The following is a 20,125-nucleotide window of genomic DNA, read 5'->3' on the forward strand; positions in this document are numbered from 1 at the left end:
GAGAGCTGCATCAAACCAGTATCAGGATTGAAGACCACAACAACAAATCCACAACAAACTTCATCAAATTAGATTCAGTTGTTTAGCCGTGAAAAGGTGACCTTATGGATTACTCACTATACCTTTCAACAAGAAGTGCTACACCATGACTGAAATACGATGTTTCCTGATGCAAAAAAGAACACCAAACGGACACAAGGTACTATTCACCAGCAAGAAGACTTCGGTAAAATGTCAAGGAGTATAGAACAACAAATGTACTGACTGTAAGAAGCCTGACGTCGATGCAAAATCGAAACGTGTAGCTTTAAATAAAGCTGTTTATATTAACTGGTGGCAGTACTATTTCTTTCTATCTAAGAAAAGAATTCAGAGAGATCACATATTTACCGGAAATATCCGAATGTGTGAGGAGAGAACCCTAAAAATTTACAAATGTTTCACAAAGTACAAGATTTAACTTTACTTGCATACCGAGTAATACCTACACAATAGCAAGTTCATCTACTATGCAATCACGGAACGACAAACGAAGTCATATTTATTGCCCTCTCATCTTAAATTCTCGCAAAAAAAACAAGAAGCAATGAAATAAAGGCATAAGAAGTCATAGTTACGTTCCGTTAATTCCAGGCTTTCTGCAATTTTTAAACTCACAATTACGTGCTGCCCGTAAGTAAAAATTTTGAGTATGCCCCGAGACACACACACACACACACACACACACACACACACACACACACACTCTCTCTCTCTCTCTCTCTCTCTCTCTCTCTCTCTCTCTCTCTGTGTGTGTGTGTGTGTGTGTGTGTGTGTGTGTGTGTGTGTCCGCCTCCGTGAGCAGCGGTAGCGTCACTGCCTACCACGCAAGGGAGCCCGGGTTCGATTCCCAGGAGGGGACTGTGTGTTGTGTTTCCATTTTCATCAACACTGACACGCAAGTCGCCGAAGTGGCGTCGACTAAAATGACTTGCAATATGGCGGCCGAACCCCGAAGGTGATATCCTGGCCAATAAATGCAATAAATCATTTCTTTTCATTCTCTCTCTCTAATTGTCGGAGTGAAGGGGTGAGGGAGGGGGGGTAGGGGGTAGGAGGGAGGGGGGGGGGGAGGGAAGAAACGTGCCCCTGCACCCCGCCCCACCACACCCCAAAATCTGTCCCTGCCTGCACGTCGAAGGCATAGCAGAGAGCATAGGGGCTGAACCAACAAAGAAGGGTCACATGCTCTTCTCAGATGCCAGCAGATTCAGTATGAGCAAAGATTCTGGATGTACCCTGGTATGGCGAGAGGTAGGAACACGTAATGCACTTAACAACATCGTCGAACATGAACGTTTTGGTGGTCCAGTTGATTCGGTGTGTAGATGCGTAATACTACATGGGCTTACTGACCTCCAAATCTTTGAACACGGTACACCCATCGGCAAACGCTATTGTGACACAGTATTTCCCCCATGTGTGACTTTTCAGGTATCCATCCAGCACCGACTTCATTTTTATGGATGATAACGTGCGAACGCACCGAACTGTGCAGTTGGAGAAGCTCTTGGAAGGAGAAGATATTCATCGAATGGAATCACCTGCCCGTTCCCCATGTTTAAATCCTATAGCGCATGTGTGGGATGCGTTAGGGAGACGAAATAGAGCTCTTCCCCACATGCGCCAACGACCTTCCTGCATAGTGATTAAAATTCTTCTGGATATTATGCCGCGTCATTGCTAAAAACTAACAACAATAATAAACTAAAACCGACGTTTCGGCCGAATTGCAACGGCCTTCCTCTGTCGTTGCAATTCGGCCGAAACGTCGGTTTTAGTTTATTATTGTTAGCTTTTAGCAATGACGCGGCATAATACCCAGAAGAATTTTAATCACTATGGCACCGGCCGCGGAAGCCTACGTTTTTAGACCTTCCAGCAGTTGTCAACCGCGATGGAGGAGGAATAGAACGCCCTACCATGAGAACCCATCACATTCTGGCCAGCATGGGAGCACATTCCACAGCATGCACTGTTGGCCGTGGTGATTACCCAACCGTGTCCCACCTTTTGTATTCATGTGAAAAGGTTTCCAACGAAATTACGGCCGCGCGACGGGAATTAACAGACTTTGGACGCGAAATCGTTAGGGAATTCAATATTCCGAGAACCACAGTGTCAAGAACGTGCTGAGAATACCACATTTCGGGCATTAACTCTCACCTAGGACATCGCAGGGGCCAGCCTTCACTTAACGACAGAGAGCAACGCCGTCTGCATTGCGTTGTCAGTGCTAACAGACAAGCAACACTGGGTAAAATAACCACTGAAATCAATGTAGGACGTACGTCAAACATATCAGTGGGGACAGAGCGGTGAAATTTGGTGTTAACAGACTACGGCAGCAGACGGCCGGCGCGAGTGCCTTTGAACAGCACAACATCGCCTGCATTAACTCTCCGGGCTCGTGACCATATTGGTTGGATTCTAGAGGACTGGAAAACCGTGGCCTAGTCAGATCAATCCCGACTTCAGTTGGTAAGAGCTGATGGTGGAGTTCGAGGGTGGCGCAAGCCCACAATACCATGGGCCAGTCATCAGGAAGGCCCTGCACAAGCTGATACTAGCTCCGTAATGATGTGGGCTGTGTTTCCATGGAAAGGACTGGAGCCTCTTGTCCAACTGAACCGATCAATGACTTGGAATGGTTACGTTAGGCTATCTGGAGACTACTTGCAGCCATTCCTGTTCCCAAAAAACGATGGAATTTTTAAATATGACAATTCACCACGTCACCAGACCCAACAATTGTTGGCGACTGGTTTGAAGAACACTGTGGACAATTCGAGCGAATGATGTGCCACCCACATCGCCCGACATGAACTCCATCGACCATTTATGGGACATAATCGAGATGTCAGTTCGACCACAAAATCCTGCACTGTAACACTTTCGTAATTACGTACGGTTACAGAGCAGTATTTCTGCAGGAGGCTTCCAAAGACTTGTCAAGCCCATGGCACGTCGAGTTGCTGCACTATTCCGGACAAAAGGTGGTGTTCCGACACGATATTAGGAGGAATCCCACGACTTTTTTCACCTCTGTGTAATGTAGCCTTTCTGCATTCCCTCGAGGTATGTTACTCGGCAGTGACACATAATGCGAAAGTTACTTTCGTCCTTAAGCTTTGCACACCAGTGTATAAAAATTGCTTCTATATGCAATGCAACTTTTCCGCAATTTGAGCAAATATATTAAAATCTGCCGTACGTTGAAACTGCACTACTGGCAATCTTGATCTTCACCTTTTGTAAATTGCAGAACAAGTGCTAGATAAGGTTTAGCCCCCATTGTGTACAGCACTCTTCTGAAACTGTTGAGTATTCTTGAGGAAAGAGAAGAAAGGAGAAGAAGAAAAAAAAAGTTTCGTTTGAAAAGTACCTTCACTCAATAACTTCGTAGACAAATTTGCAGTTATCAACAAGACAGAAAAGGGCTCTGAGCACTATGTGACTTAACATCTGAGGTCATCAGTCCCCTAGAACTTAGAACTACTTAAACCTAACCTAACTAACCTATGGACATCACACACATTCATGCCCAGGGCAGGATTCGAACCTGCGACCGTAGCGGTCGCGCGATTCCAGACTGAAGCGCCTAGAACCGCTCGGCCACACCGGCCGGCAACAAGACAGAAAAATACGCAAAGCCTGAGAACATTACAACTTTCTGGAAACTTGTTTGGATATGACTGACCGTCCACGACAGCGGTTCAACATTGCAAGAAACTTATTATTTTGTTGTACATTGTATTACACATTATACCTTTTGACACACATGCTTGTCTGACACTAACGATCCACAGCTGCTCCTTAAATATTACAAAATTTTATTAGCAAATTGCCAATCCAAACTGACTTCAGATGCACTACTTATTAATGACACATGAAAATTTGTGCAAGACCAGGATTCTAACCCCCGACTTCCCGCTTATCGCGAGCTATGGCCTTAACCAATTCACTTATCCATGGAAGCCTCCCCGACAGTCCCAAACTTCCCTATGCCAGACACGCCCCATCTTAAAACAAAGATCACAATGTCCCTCACTATTGCGAGAATCACAATAACGTGTTTGTGAGCATTAGATGACGTGGACAAGTGTGGCATATGGAGGCTTGGGTCGACCCAGGAAGTGTGCACTGATAGCCGAAGTGGTTGAGGCGACTGCTAGCGATAAGCAGGAATCCTGGTTCGAGTCCCGATCCAATACAAATTTTCATGTGTCGCTAGTAAATAGTACAGCTGAAGCAGTATGGCTTCGTGATTTGCGAATAAAATTTCGTAGTTACTGCAAGGAACATCGTGTGTCACGTTTTCAAGGACGGGTTATTGAAAATTAATAGTAGGAGGGTAATCCCAAAAGTAAGGTCTATTTTTTGTAAGTACATAGACCTGTTTATTTCTACAATGGTTTATATCAGTTTACAGCTTGAACATTTAGCTATTTTTCGACATAATTGACGAGGTGAAAAAAGAGGTTCATAACTTTCTAAACAGCATGGCGGCGAGCTGGTACGACATGGGCATACAAAAACTGCCCCAGCGTCTACAAAAATACATCGACAGAAAAGGTGATTATGTCGAAAAATAGCTAAATGTTCAAGCTGTAAACTGATGTAAGCCATTGTAGAAATAAACAGGTACTTATAAAAAAAATATAAGACACCTTAGTTTTGGGATTACCCTCGTATAAGACCTCAAGGAGAGTGAACTATCAGTGTTCTTGCAGTATCAATGGGTGACTGAGTCAAACAATTCGATCGCAGTACCAACCTATACCCAATGGCTCTAGTCTGACACCTTACTGTATTTCATGTATTTCAAGGACGCGGACTAAGTCTTTTGAAAGTAATGCAGCGTCATACAACTAGGTTATATCATTATATAATCACATGGCGTAAAATGTACATTTGTTTTACTCTCTTTGAAGCGACTTATTAGTAGCACAAACTGTACGCAAAAGGAGTACATAAGAAAACTCCGCAAATGATGATTTTATTTCTTTACTAGTGATTACAACCTTCCTGTCGGTGGTTTCTGGAACTGCAGACAATATGCTAACTTGTTCAAAAAACATGCTAACTTATCACGTTCCATGCTGCGGGAAGTACACAGAACATTCACGTGGAGCAAAACTTTCAAACATCAGTACAGTGAAAACAAACAAGGCTTCCTTTAAAACGCGAACGCTATGACCGACTGCTTTCACTGGATGTTTCTCGTGCAGTCCGCTAGAAGAGCAACAAATATCTGTGTACAGACACAACAACTTGAGATAAAGTTTCCAAACGTAATCAACAAATCCGAAGCGAAAGATCTTACGAACATATAGCGGATAAGAGTACAGGAAAGAGGAGGCAGTCACAATAAATACCTCTGCCTGGACTTGCCACATTGCATACATTGGCGCTTTCCCATTCACAGAAGTTAAGCAACGTCCGGCCCGGGTAGCACAGAATAAGCATACAGGAAATGCAATTAAATTACAGACAGGAAGAGCTGAAATGACCTTACCATTTATTTACAATGAAAAATACATTTATACTAGATGCTGAAAATGACACACTGGAACATCAGCACACAGCTGAGCACTTCTAAGCATATTCAGATACGCCCGGCGTACTGTTCGAATATCGATGGCGGCAACTTCTCGGCTTACGTTGTCTTCCAGTTCCTATATTGTAATAGATTTACTGCAGCCAAACTGGCCATTTAGTGCGTGAATTTCAGGAATCAATCTCTATTCACTATTATTATTCTTAGTCACTACAGAATTTCACCAGCGATTCTGTTCTCATCCTACAGATCAACACATTATGTCTCACACACTGGTCACCGCAGCACCTCGCACATACACAGCTCGTGCTGGGCTCGTGAAAACTCTGGGTGTTGCACAGTTGGTGGTGAAATCCATGCAGCACGGAGAGTCTTATCACTTCGTGGCGCAGTTCGTATCCTCCCTGCGTCCATTCACGGTTTGTCATGGCGTCTGTAACATAGAAATCCTTCCATATCTTGCGGTTCTTCTCATGTAGTTCCGTCAATAAGTATTGGTAGGCTGTCGTCACTGGTAGTAAGTACTTCAGTCGCAGCTCTTCTATGAAGAAGGGCCCTGTGGCCAATTCATACACAAGCCGCGAGTGTGTGTAGCTGGAGAGACATAGCACCCTTTTTAATATTATTTAAAAAATTGCAGCCAAATAGCCATATACAGTTACTTTGCTTAAAATTTTGCATTTATATTTTACCTTTTTGCATATTCATTTATAGATTTCACTCTTACTGCACAGTTCTATGTGATATCGTTCACAGGCTCCGTGCCCCCCCCCCCCCCCCCCCCACACACACACACACACACACACACACACACACACACACGCGCGCGCGCGTTGTGGTTGGGTCATGATAAGTTTTGTTTTTGCAAATTAGATGATGAAAGCCGTGAATAGATAATCTAGTTACGATATGTCGCAGTTCGAAGTTTGGTGCTGTCCATGAGCGGTTCGTCATTGCTTCGGTGCCATAGAACTCTGGCCATACTTTTTCTCGTTTATCCTCCATGATCTTCAGTTGATTTCTAGAATCCCTGGTGTGTGGCATCATATATCGAAGTTTGATGTCTTCAATTAGGAATGTCTCTCTCGCAGGCAGGTACACTAGTCTAGCTCTTGTCTTTGAGAGACCTAGAGCTCTTTTTAGATAAGTCCATTTTACCTTTTCTAGTGTTTCTAGATTTTTTTTGTCAGATGGTCCCATATAACCTCCATCCCATAGGCCAGGATTGGCAAGATTTTTGCGTTGAATAATTTCATGGCCGTTTCTAGACTGAGTAGGCGGATGTTTTTGATGTCCTGTATTGCTATTATTGCTTGGGCTGCACGTTGTGTTGCATGTTCTGTGAAGCATTTGACTGTTGGTTGCAGTGTCACCCCTAGGTATTTAAAGTCTGATATTGATTTCCGCATTCTTGGGTGTTTTGCCTCCTTTTCTGAAAATCATTGTTTCTGGCTTTGTTATGTTTATGCGCAGTTTGTATTCACTACACCACTTATCTATTTTCTCAACGATTTTCTGCAGCTTCTGTATTTCTGTTGATCCTACGGCTATGTCGTCAGCGTATGCATATATATGTACATCTTCATTTTCTCCAGTTCGCAGTGCTTCTTCAGTGGCAAGAATGTACAGCAAAGGGCTCACTGGGTCCCCTTGTAAGACTCCGATAGCAGAATGCGGTTCGAAAAAGAGAGGTTGTCTGATACTGTGATTACGTCGTATTGGAGGATTGGCTTTATTATTCTTGCCCATACGCTATCTTCTCCCACTGAGTCACTACAGAATTTCACCAGCGATTCTGTTCTCATCCTACAGATCAACACATTATGTCTCACACACTGGTCACCGCAGCACCTCGCACATACACAGCTCGTGCTGGGCTCGTGAAAACTCTGGGTGTTGCACAGTTGGTGGTGAAATCCATGCAGCACGGAGAGTCTTATCACTTCGTGGCGCAGTTCGTATCCTCCCTGCGTCCATTCACGGTTTGTCATGGCGTCTGTAACATAGAAATCCTTCCATATCTTGCGGTTCTTCTCATGTAGTTCCGTCAATAAGTATTGGTAGGCTGTCGTCACTGGTAGTAAGTACTTCAGTCGCAGCTCTTCTATGAAGAAGGGCCCTGTGGCCAATTCATACACAAGCCGCGAGTGTGTGTAGCTGGAGAGACATAGCACCCTTTTTAATATTATTTAAAAAATTGCAGCCAAATAGCCATATACAGTTACTTTGCTTAAAATTTTGCATTTATATTTTACCTTTTTGCATATTCATTTATAGATTTCACTCTTACTGCACAGTTCTATGTGATATCGTTCACAGGCTCCGTGCCCCCCCCCCCCCCCCCCCCCACACACACACACACACACACACACACACACACACACACACACACACACACACACACACACACGCGCGCGTTGTGGTTGGGTCATGATAAGTTTTGTTTTTGCAAATTAGATGATGAAAGCCGTGAATAGATAATCTAGTTACGATATGTCGCAGTTCGAAGTTTGGTGCTGTCCATGAGCGGTTCGTCATTGCTTCGGTGCCATAGAACTCTGGCCATACTTTTTCTCGTTTATCCTCCATGATCTTCAGTTGATTTCTAGAATCCCTGGTGTGTGGCATCATATATCGAAGTTTGATGTCTTCAATTAGGAATGTCTCTCTCGCAGGCAGGTACACTAGTCTAGCTCTTGTCTTTGAGAGACCTAGAGCTCTTTTTAGATAAGTCCATTTTACCTTTTCTAGTGTTTCTAGATTTTTTTTGTCAGATGGTCCCATATAACCTCCATCCCATAGGCCAGGATTGGCAAGATTTTTGCGTTGAATAATTTCATGGCCGTTTCTAGACTGAGTAGGCGGATGTTTTTGATGTCCTGTATTGCTATTATTGCTTGGGCTGCACGTTGTGTTGCATGTTCTGTGAAGCATTTGACTGTTGGTTGCAGTGTCACCCCTAGGTATTTAAAGTCTGATATTGATTTCCGCATTCTTGGGTGTTTTGCCTCCTTTTCTGAAAATCATTGTTTCTGGCTTTGTTATGTTTATGCGCAGTTTGTATTCACTACACCACTTATCTATTTTCTCAACGATTTTCTGCAGCTTCTGTATTTCTGTTGATCCTACGGCTATGTCGTCAGCGTATGCATATATATGTACATCTTCATTTTCTCCAGTTCGCAGTGCTTCTTCAGTGGCAAGAATGTACAGCAAAGGGCTCACTGGGTCCCCTTGTAAGACTCCGATAGCAGAATGCGGTTCGAAAAAGAGAGGTTGTCTGATACTGTGATTACGTCGTATTGGAGGATTGGCTTTATTATTCTTGCCCATACGCTATCTTCTCCCACTGAGTTTTCCAGTTTTAGGACTATGAGATCTCTTTTCAGTAGGTCAAAGACTTTGGTAAAGTCTATGAACACTGTGTAGAACATTTGTTTCTTTTGTAGCGTTTCGTAGATGATGTTCAGAAGAAGCCCGACTGCCGTAAGTGTTTATCTTCCAGATCTGAAGCCCATTTGTCGTTCTAGGAGGTGACTGTCTACACAGGCTTTGATTTTTTGTGTAATTATCTTTGAAAACATCTTGAACTGAGTATTTTCCAGGCTATGCCTCTGTACTTATTTGTGTCCATTGGGTCTCCTCTACCTTTGTAGGGAATTTTTATCATCGAGTGTCTCCATTGGGTCGGAATTCTTCCACGTTCCAGGCATTTGTTGAATAGTTTGATCCACACGTGTTGGAGAGCCTCTTTCGCATCTTTTATATGTTCATTATATGTATTATCGGGTCCTGCTGCTTTCTTGTTCATTTTTTTATTACTTCTTTTACATCTTCTCCTTTAGAGGTTCCCGTACACTGTCTTATTCCTTTGTTTGATGTTGTTTCTCTTTGGGGGTGTTTTGATTCCTCTTTTGTTCAGTACCCTTTTTAAGTAAGTAGCCTTAGCCTCTATTTTTTCGAGACATGTCTTCTTCAGACGAATCTCTATGTTTTCCAGTCCGTAAATTGCAACAGGTTCAACTCTGAGTTCAAACAGTCGTAGGGCTGTTTTCAGGGAGAGTTTGCCTATAGACTTGGTATCATTTATGGCGCTGGCTCTGTAGTTTATGTGGCGTGTGAATACCGTTCCTGTGACTGAACGGTAACTCCTAGGTACGTAAAACTGGTGACTGACTTTAGCAGTCTCTCTCCAACGTAGAAAGTGTCAGGTCGTCTTCCTCTTCTGAAAGTCATGGAGACTGTCTTCTCTTCATTCGAGGTTTGGTCGTTTTTTCGTGCCCAATACAATAACTGCATCCTCAGAAACTGAGGTTAATGCCATGTCGTCTGCATACATGAGTAGACATATTGTTTATGTCGAGTTCCTATATGGTGTGTGGATTTGTTTCATAGACCTTGCTCTTCAAGTGTCTCCACAGGAAAGAAACCACATGATGTTAAATCCGGAGACATGTTCGCTGACAGTTCGTTCCTCAGTGAAGACATCATGGACTCATCCCAGAGATACCTTACATTGTGACATATTGCCCCAATATGCTGGAAGAAGCACTACCGGCTTTAATAGTTGAGCACAATATATATCAAAAACTTCCTTACCTGCAACCGTGTTGAGGGTGATGTAAAAAAATATAGGTCCTTCCTGTAACGCCGCACCAAGTGCCAATTTTTGATCATAGGGTGGTTTCTGACACACTGTTAGTGTTCTCCGTTGCCCAGTACCTCGTGTTCTGTGAATTCAGATGATCGGAAAGATGAAACCATGCTTCATCACTCATGATGTAATGTAAAGGGTCTAACAGACCATCGTTGATGTTATTCAAGAGCCACGTGCAGTAAACTACACGTTTCTGGCGGCCATCCTTCCGAAATCGCTGCACAACTGTCACACGATATGGCTTGAAATGGAGACTTTTCAACACGCACTGGTAACTGTTCCTATTCATACGCGCCTGTTGGATAAGTTTACGTATACACTTGTTTGGGCTATGAATAATTCTTCAGCGAATGTATGGAATAACTTTTTAGGTGCGAACTGAAAGAATTCTTTGTCGTTCTTGAACAGATCGTAGGTGCGCCAATTTTTATACAGACTCTGTATTGCTCTCTTTGCTGATAGTTCTCTACCCGGATACTTGACCCCGAAAATTTTGCGAGTTTCCTTAATCGAAACTTTTTCACATATGCTTCCACAATTTGAATTGTTTCTTCTATCGAGAAATTCATTTTGCACAGAGCAAAGAGAAACGAAATAAAGTGAAATGCTGACAAAAGAATGCTAATAATCGAATATTGCATAAAACCGTCCACTGTTTTAGTGTTATTTCAGAAGTCGAAATAAGTATTGCATTGGCATTCAAAGGGGAGGCGGGCGACTTTTAACTGCGCCACCCTATATTCGTATGCCTGACGGCCTGGAAACACCGAGTGCCGTTGGTTCAGGGACAAGCCAGTCGCCGAAGTGGTGTCCACTTAAAAGACTTGCACCAAACCATTGAGCTGTACCACATAATTACTGCCTTGAATATTGCAGGGGCTACGGAAGGACAAGGGTTGAAGAAAAATGCAGAAAAACAGAGAGAAATGCATGCTTGAACATAGATGCCAGCCTAGCCTGCAGGTTACGCTTCTGCATTTGACGACGAACGTCACCTGTGCAACGAGCTACACGAGGTGAATTCGAACGTGGCCAAATTGTTGCTTCTCGTATGGTGGGTGCTTCGTAACCAAGACAGCCGAAGTGTGTGTTGATTCAAGAGGCACCGTATCAAAGGTTTATAACGCATACAGGGAAAGCAGAAGATCATCTAAGTCACAACGCAGACGAAAGTGTATGTTGAATGATCGTGACGGAAGGACACTGAAGAGGACTGTGACGATAATTATGACGACAGCTGCAAGAACCCTTTCAGCATCAAAAACACGTCGGGAACTCCAGAAGCAGATAATTGCAAGGCGAGAGAGGATTCCAAAAAGACTCAACAATGAAGCAAATGCCCGTAACAGGAAAACGTGATGTCGAAGCCATTAAACCTGGACTATGGAGCAATGGAAGATACTCATTTGATCGGATGAGTCTTATTTCACACGGTTTCCAACTTCTGGTCGAATTTACGCCCCAAGAGCGAAGCGTGGCGGTGTTCTGTGATTTGGGTTGACATATCGTGATGTTCCATGGGCCCCATAGTTACTTGCCAAGCTCGCATTACTGCCTAAGATTACGTGACCATTTTGGCCAATCAGGTCTATCCCACTGTACAGTGTTTGCTCCCCAATGGTGTTCTGAGAAGCTCACATCGCCCAGGAGTGGCTTTGTGACCTCAAGGATGAATTCTCGCTTCTTTCCTGTCCACCACAGTTACCAGATTTCATCATCATTGCGCCTTTGTGGTCTACTTTGGAGAGAGGGGTGCGTGTCGCCATCCACCTCCATTTTCGTTAACAGAACTTGCCACTATTTTGCCGCGAGTGGCAAGAGGTTCCCCCGAAAACCGTAAAAGACCTGCATTTCTCCATCCCCAGACGACTGGAAGTGTTCTGAATGCCAACGTCTTCCCACACCGCATTAGGCATAGTGCTGTGTAGTTTTTGTGAAGTTTCCGTATTTTTGTCCACCCCCTGTACCTATAGGCTTAGCTGGCATTTGGTGCAAGCAGGTTCAAATTCAAATGTGTGGGAAATCTTACGGGACCTGACTGCTAAGGTCATCAGTCCCTAAGCTTACACACTACTTAACCTAAATCATCCTAAGGACAAACACACACACCCATATCCGAGGGAGGACTCGAACCTCCGCCGGGACCAGCCGCACAGTCCATGACTGCAGCGGCGAGACCGCTCGGCTAATCCCGCGCGGCTGCAAGCAGGTTTGCGGGCCAATGTTCAAATGTGCACACGCTGTTTGAGGCTTGATAAATATTCGATTATGCAAGCTTGTATAAAAATAACAAAATACACATACTTGAAAGTGTGTATCAACTCTGGGGCTTGTACCTGTATTCTTCATACCTGAGGCGGACCTTGTAGGGACACCCTGTCTAGAGAGCTGAAGCAAGTAATTAGCTGATTGCTAGAAGAGTTTATTCGAGCCTACGAACTCGGCATCTATTCTGGCGCGTTAAATCTAAAATTATAACAGGCAGCAACTAACCCTACCAGAGGGAAAGATGTCGTAAAAATGATAAATTCCTTGAAGAACAAGTACGGGAACGGGAAAGAAAAACTGTAAGGATTCATAAATGTGGGTATGCTTCACATACATACAAAATGATAAAAACGTGTAACGTCAAAACTATAGATCTACATACCCTCCAATTAACAAAAGTGTTTGGCAAAGAGTTCAGAGAACCACTTTCGGACTGTTTCGCGAACATTCTACTCTCGAACAGTATGTGGGGAAATGTGAAAAACCTTCCGTGCGAGTTCTGATTTCTCTTGATTTATTGCGATGATCATATCTCCCATGTAGCCGGGAGTCAACAAAATATGACATTCGTAGGATAAAGCTGGTCAGAAACGTCGTGAAAACCTCTCTGGAACGAAATACGTTGCTGCTTTAATGATTGCGACCCCACTCGCGTTGTCATACCCGTGGTACTCTCCGCCCTTTCAGCTGTTTACATTGCCTCAGTCATCCCTATCTAGTAATGATCCCAGAAAAGGGCCGAAAAGCGTAGTGTAGGTAATGTCTCCAGTAGATTTGTTGCATCTTCAAAGTGTGCCCTAGGGAACTGTGACATGACCGCTCTTGTGGTCTATAATACATACATGATCTGGCGGATAGTGTTAGCAGCAATTTGCGGTTATTTGCTGATGACGCTTTACGGTCGGTACTGGTGAAGGCGAATGGTCAACTTCGTTTTTATTGGGAGAATTTTAGGAAAGTTTAGCGCAGATATAAAAGGAGACCGCGTATAGAACTGCACTGTGACCCATTCTTAGGTACTGTTAGAGTGTTTGTGATCACTAACAGGTCCATTACAGAAAGACATTGAAGCAATTTAGGGACATGCTGATACATTTGTTACCGGCAGATTCGATCAACACGAGTATTACGAAGATGCTTCGTCAATTCAAACAGGAATCGCTGGAGACGTTCTTTTCGCAAAACACTATTTAGAAAATTCAGTGGACCGGCATTTGCAGCTGACCGCAGCCACTGTACATTTCGCGTAAAGACCGCGAAGACAAGGTAAGAGAAATTAGGGCTCGTATGGAGGCATATAGACAGTCGTTTTTCCCTAACTCTATTTGGGGTTGGAGCAGGAAAGGGAATGACTGGCAGTGGTACAAGGTTCCCCTTCTCCATGCAATGTACGGTGGCTTGCAGATTATGTACGTAGATATGCTGCCAAAAAAAAACGCAGTCACTGGTTTGCTTTCGCCATAACATTTTCTATGTGGTGGGGTTACAGTTGGAGTTGCTTGTGATTGCAATCCCTACGTATTTAGTTGAATCTACAATCTTTCAATTTGTATTATTTAACCTGCAACAGCAACTGACGAATTTTTTTTCTATTCATGTGGAAGACCTCACACTTTTTTGTTTGGTGCGGCTGAGGAGCCTAAAGCAAGTATTCCCGGATGAAGAAACAACGGTCAGCAATGAATATGCAGACCGTACGAGGTCCTGGATGCGTGGAAGGCACGTGCTTGCAAACTGCTTATGTTTCGTAACGAACACTAGTTACTGCATCGAAACTGGCGGCGCTAAACTTGAAACAATACGCAATCGCCTGCGATGTGTTCACGACGACGTTTACCGTTGCAAACAGACTGGTAGCCGAAGATAAGAGCATAGCTCATTAACAGGTACTTGCAGACATATACGTAATGTATGGAGCAGCAGTATGTGGCATCCGGAAACTCGAACGCAAGTACAGAGGAAAGTTTCGCGACATGCGGCTGAAATGCACAAGAAACAGACTTGCAACTGTTCTCGATAAAGAAATGTCCGTGAAATAGAATCTGAGGTTTTTGCGTTCGATCGCGTGAGAAAGAGTCACCAATAAGCACCCGTTAACTTTTCCGTGGATTGTGAACACACTTGAACAGTAACACTGGAAGAGAAATTACACACCTATCAAACAGCAAGCGAAACAAATGGAAAATGGTTCAAATGGTTCTGAGCACTATGGGACTTGACATTTGAGGTCATCAGTCCCCTAGAACTTAGAACTACTTAAACCTAACTAGCCTAAGGACATCACACACATCCATGCCCGAAGCAGGATTCGAACCTGCGACCGTAGCGGTCGCGCGGTTCCAGACTGAAGCGCCGAGAACCGCTCGGCCACTGCGGCCGGCGAAAAAATGGAGCACATAGTCTTGTATGGTGCGTCCAGTTCTGTCAAAGGATTACGTTTTAATGGATACACCGAGTGTCCATAGAATAACCATTTCATGTTTGCGGTAAGTTGCGAATGACTTGTTACAGGCTGATCACTGAGTATTGTTGACGATTCCTGAAGGTACTGCCATTGTCACATGGCGTCTACAGAGTGTTCCGTACGACGAGCTGCGAAGACAGTTTTTCGAAGGTTACACCAACGAATAAAACCGCATGGAAACTGTTGAATAAGTGTCAACAAACAGGCACTGTTGCTGACGAGTCTCGACCAGGTCGGCCTACCACGAGTAAAGCTAACATTGACGCCATACGAGAGTCAATTGAAGGGAATCCTAAAACTGTATGATATCTTTCACGTCAGTTGCAAATTTCGAAATCAACAGTGTTCTAAGCGCTGAAATTCACACTGAAGAAGCGTGCACAACATTTGCAAGTGTTACACCAACTCCATGACGAGGACTCAGCTGAACGCACGGCGATATGCATAGATTTGTTGGAGTGTGTGGAGACTCGTGATTCAATGCCACACGGGTTGTTTAGTGATGAAGCAACCTTCCAAGTAAGTGGACACGTCAACCAGCGTAACTGTCGCATTTGGAGCCCCACACCTCCAACTGAGTTCATTGGGTGTATCTGGGGAGTCCAAAGACGAATGTGTGGATGAGAATTACGCGGGCAGAGATCTACAGTCCATTCTCTTTCTTTGAGAAAGCCATTAATGGTGCCTATTACTTAGATATGCTGACGGAATTTCTGAAGCCACAATTGGAACAAGACGGTATCTTAGACACCTGTTTACCAATATGATGGTACCCCATACCTACCGGTGGATAGGACGAGGCGGCCGCAGATCATGAGCAGCAAGGTCCCCGGACTTTACCCCCTTAGACATTTTTGTAAGAGGATTTGTTAAAAGTCTACACAAGGAAAGTGGCTAACATTGATGAGCTGTCGGATACAGTCCATGATGATGTGTCTCTAATCACACCGCAACACCTATGAAATGTATTTCGTGAAACCGTTTACAGATGGGAAGTGTGCACAGACATAACGACGACATGTTGAATCAGTGAAGTGTAGTAAACGGAAAACAATGTAAAAGACGTCTGTAGTGCACAGAAAACGTACGTCGTCTGAAATAAATCGTTTTCAAGAAAATAGTTACTTCGTGGACACCCTGTACTGAGTGAAGGTCTTCACTGAAAAGTTGCTAAGAAATTATTAATGTAGGGTGTACGTTCTTTATGTCAATAAAAAGTTTAACATTCAATTGCGACCTTATGTTCCTTATCTCGACAAACTCAGTTTAGGATCCTCTAGCAGTCTCATAATTTTGATCCTAAAAGCGTGGTATACATAGTACAAGACGTTATATTACGAATTCAGTAACGCGTTTGTGGTTTTCTAAATCGAGAAATTGCAATGTTGTTGTCATTCTTTCGTGCGGTATTTTTTACTTCTATCACTGTGATATCCAGCTTTTAATTATCAGCAGACTCGAAGGAAAGAAAGTCGCAAAACGTTTCTGCTTTCATTTTAAGACAATTATGCCAATCACATACATCTTCAACTAGCAGAGTAAGGAAATACAGAAATAAGCTCTGCATTTCATTAAAGAACTTTGAACATAGCTGCTAAGTTTCAGTGACCGTGTCAGAATTATATTAGAACAAATAAGCCCTGTCACAAATATTAAGTTAAAATTGATCAGGTTTCGACGCTCATAGTAGCGTCGAAACCTGGTCAATTTTAACTTAATATTTGTGACCGAGGGCTTATTTGTTCTAATATCATTAAAGAACATTTACACGATATTTTTCCTTTGCTTTCCGCATCAAAAAGGCAAATGCCAGCTAATGCAAGCGCTAGTTTCCTCCGTCGACAAAGCTCGACTGAGGAACAAACTGATCACTGTTCATGCGCTCTTGTGTTGTGTTTAGGCGAAAGGAACTTTTGTACGCTTGAACACAAAAACTTGATCACGTGTGCTTGTCAAGTTTCCATATTTTCTGGGTTAACTACCATCTTAACGGTATGTGAAAACTAGAGACAAAGTTTACCTACGTCCACTTATTTGCGGCTGCACCATCTTCGCGCTCGATAAAATACAAAGGGGCTTGTTAGTACTATAGAATCTGGGAATTAGGAAGCGAATACTAATAGTGTTTAAAATTTAAAATTTGGTTTGCCTACAATATTTCAAAAGTAATCATTTTCCAGTTACAGCTGTTAATTTTATTCAAATTCATTCTCTGCCAAGGGTTTCGATGTCACTATCAAGCAGCAGCACCACGAACAAATAGAACATTGTATCTGATGTGCCAAAAAACGTGCAGACCTTCGCCCAACTATTAATGCATTTTTACTACCTCTAAGACGACAAATATTATAACCGCAAAACTTAGTCTTTTTCGCATCTCCTTGTTTTGTTAAGGCCAGGAATGATTGCATAATTAAATCCGTACCCTGTAAGGTAGTATGATAATGTCAACAACTACATCTTTTATGGGAACTACAAGTTTACGTGCCGTAACCTAAGCGTTTCGGACGTTTAAAACTGCATTATGTACATTTATGTCAATTGGTAAGACATGTATGCGTTGTGTAGACAGTACGACTTCTGGGTAACCAAAAGCACCGTCCCTTATCAGAAGACAGAAAATGAAAAACTGTTTTAGTACAAAGCTGAAAGTTCTATGAAAGTCTCATAACGCAAAGATGAACGGCAATAGAAATGTTAAACACCATGGTCACAGGTTTCTTTTTTCTTTTTTTTCTTTGGCGTATTTACATCACATTCACGTTCCATACACTGCAGGGCGATTTTTGATGCCGCTGTATAGTTACAGACGTGTATCCATAGTAATGAATGAGAAGCGTACGGTACCAAACGTGAACCTGAATGATAAATGAAACGTATGCACCGCGGAGCAGCCGATATTGTAAAATGCGGAAGCTTTTGCAATTTGTTAAGACCTTCGCTAAAATTCAAGACGACACAAGGTACTTCAATAAAACATATAGAAAATAAAATTGGGGGAAGTCTCTTCAAAAAAAGAGAACAGAAACGTGAAACGCAAAAAATATCACATTGTTTACGTAGTAACTTACAAGTTAAAAATAAGAAAGACAGCGTCAAATGCGTAATCATCTGGATTGAAACTAAACTACGCTGACACAGAGAAAAGACTGGTGTATACGGTTTCGAAACAGGAATAGGAGGGGGAAGGGGGTGTGCACTTATTAGGGCGGTACTTTGGTTGTACGTAAATTATTCTGGCTTATCCTTCAGTGACAACAGATTTCCTTATTATGCTAAAACTTTATGCAACTGTGCAACTACAGTACACAGTGGAAAAAGCTAAAACTATCAGCTTCAAGTATGGCTTAATGTTTAAAGGAGCATAAAAAATGCAAACAATGACAGTTGTCTGATAATGTGTACAGTTGAGCGCAGTGCTTCACCGAATCCGTCGTAAACTATTGCCAAGTCGTACCAAATTACAAATGACTTAAAATGAGAGACCAAGTTTACAAGGCTACGGTTGTTTCGTTTTACGTACGGCTAAGTCTTAAAGTATATTAAAAAAAGACTGGTGATTAAAACAAAGGTACGTAAATAAGCTGTGTTTATCTTACTCTACTCGCGTGTCACGTACGTGCACAGATGTACGAAAAGGCCGGCGATTACAGTCTCACCGAATGGTAAAAATCAAGTGAAACAGACTAACTCTCAATACACAGTACAAAAAAATGAGTCATATATTAGTGCTGGGGCTTTTATGAGCAGAGTTCCTCAATGAAGCAAACAACCGCAGTCTTTTCGGTATACATGAAATACGTCTCACCCCTTGCCAGTCTACCTACTTGCTTCTTACACGTTTCACTATACTAATTACAAATTTAAGCAGTCCGTAATAGCTGACGAATTCCTTAAACGGAATTCTCAAACACATGTAAGCATGGAACTGTGATTGTTACAAATAAAAAATATTGCAAGAGGATTACAGCTTTTAAAGTTAAATCACCGCGCGATTACAGGTACCACATGTGGTGTCATTCAAACTACACGCAGAAGCATTCGGGCAACATTATCGGTACAATACAATACACTTTATCAATTTTAACTAGCTGTTTTTCTCCATCCGCCACAACAGCAAAACTTTCAGCAAATGCAGCAATTTTTACAGAACACAGTTTCGAATTTATACCACCTGCCGCCGTGCTGCTTTATCAGTAATAGATATAGACAAAACAACTTCTTACCTGACAGCGTCGTTATACTATTAATTTGCTAAACTGTCATGACTTTAACCGTTGTTTCAGGATCCTAAATAATTAAATTTCATAGTGCAAAGTGTAGCTGTCAAATGCCGCTATCTGAGCTTCCACAGCTTCACAACTTACACAGCAAAGCAGATGTTTTTAACCCGAGAACTATAGAAATGAATTTCACAGGACGCAACAAACTTACGTATTTTCTAGATTTTCAGTGTAGCACAAGACGTGAATTAACATTTCTCGCGGCAAACATTTCGGCGCTCCTGAAACCACAAGTCGATAAACAAACTGTGATGCACTTCAAAGTTAGTTAAGCTAGCTGCCCGTAGAGTGCAGCAGCAGAGCATAGAGGTAATGGTGGCGTCGTCCCGCCATATTTGAACCGCATACGGAAGTGCACCAACTATCCAACGCGATGGTATGCAGGCGAGTTGGAAGAAAGCTTCAGTTTGACCATGAGCAGACAAGTTACTGCTAGTATATAATGATACCAAAGCTAAGAACACCATCAGTCAGTATTACTATTTTCTTGAGATTTCTCATGTATTTGCTTTATTCGTTGACAACGCTAAAATGCGCTCAATTTAAATTGTTAATGACGTGTACAGAAATATTCTTCGAAGTCAGTCGTAATCTGTTGGCTAATTTATATACACTACAGAAAATGCTTGCTTCAGATGATATAAAACAAAATGAAATAGTTTCTTACGGTATTCGTTGTAGCTTCTAAGCTTTTTAAAAAGTAAAAGTATCAACCTTTAACTTGTAACACAAGCTGCGACATTGTCGCGAATAAAACAGTGACCTGAATATAGATTAAATTTCCTTTACTTTACGTCTATCGTCACAAACTTTTTGTAAACAGATTACCGGTTTCGGTCTACAATGACAATCTT

The 20,125-nt window shown here is 42.6% G+C and overlaps 1 protein-coding gene across 6 annotated transcripts in view; it reads right to left on the reverse strand.

Annotated features, from left to right (window-relative positions):
* Positions 1-19,501, reverse strand: part of LOC124802531 (dystrobrevin beta) — a 604,748-nt gene extending 585,247 nt beyond the window's left edge. For 5 of the 6 annotated variants that reach the window (XM_047263382.1, XM_047263384.1, XM_047263383.1 and 2 more), the window contains exon 1: positions 19,423-19,501. The gene's annotated coding sequence lies outside the window, so the exon portion shown is untranslated. The remainder of the gene's footprint in view (positions 1-19,422) is intronic. The other variant, XM_047263381.1, reaches the window with a different exon arrangement.
* Positions 19,502-20,125: the final 624 nt, after the last annotated feature.

The sequence above is a fragment of the Schistocerca piceifrons genome, chromosome 6 (genome assembly GCF_021461385.2).
Source record: "Schistocerca piceifrons isolate TAMUIC-IGC-003096 chromosome 6, iqSchPice1.1, whole genome shotgun sequence".
In the NCBI taxonomy this organism is placed as follows: Eukaryota; Metazoa; Arthropoda; class Insecta; order Orthoptera; family Acrididae; genus Schistocerca; species Schistocerca piceifrons.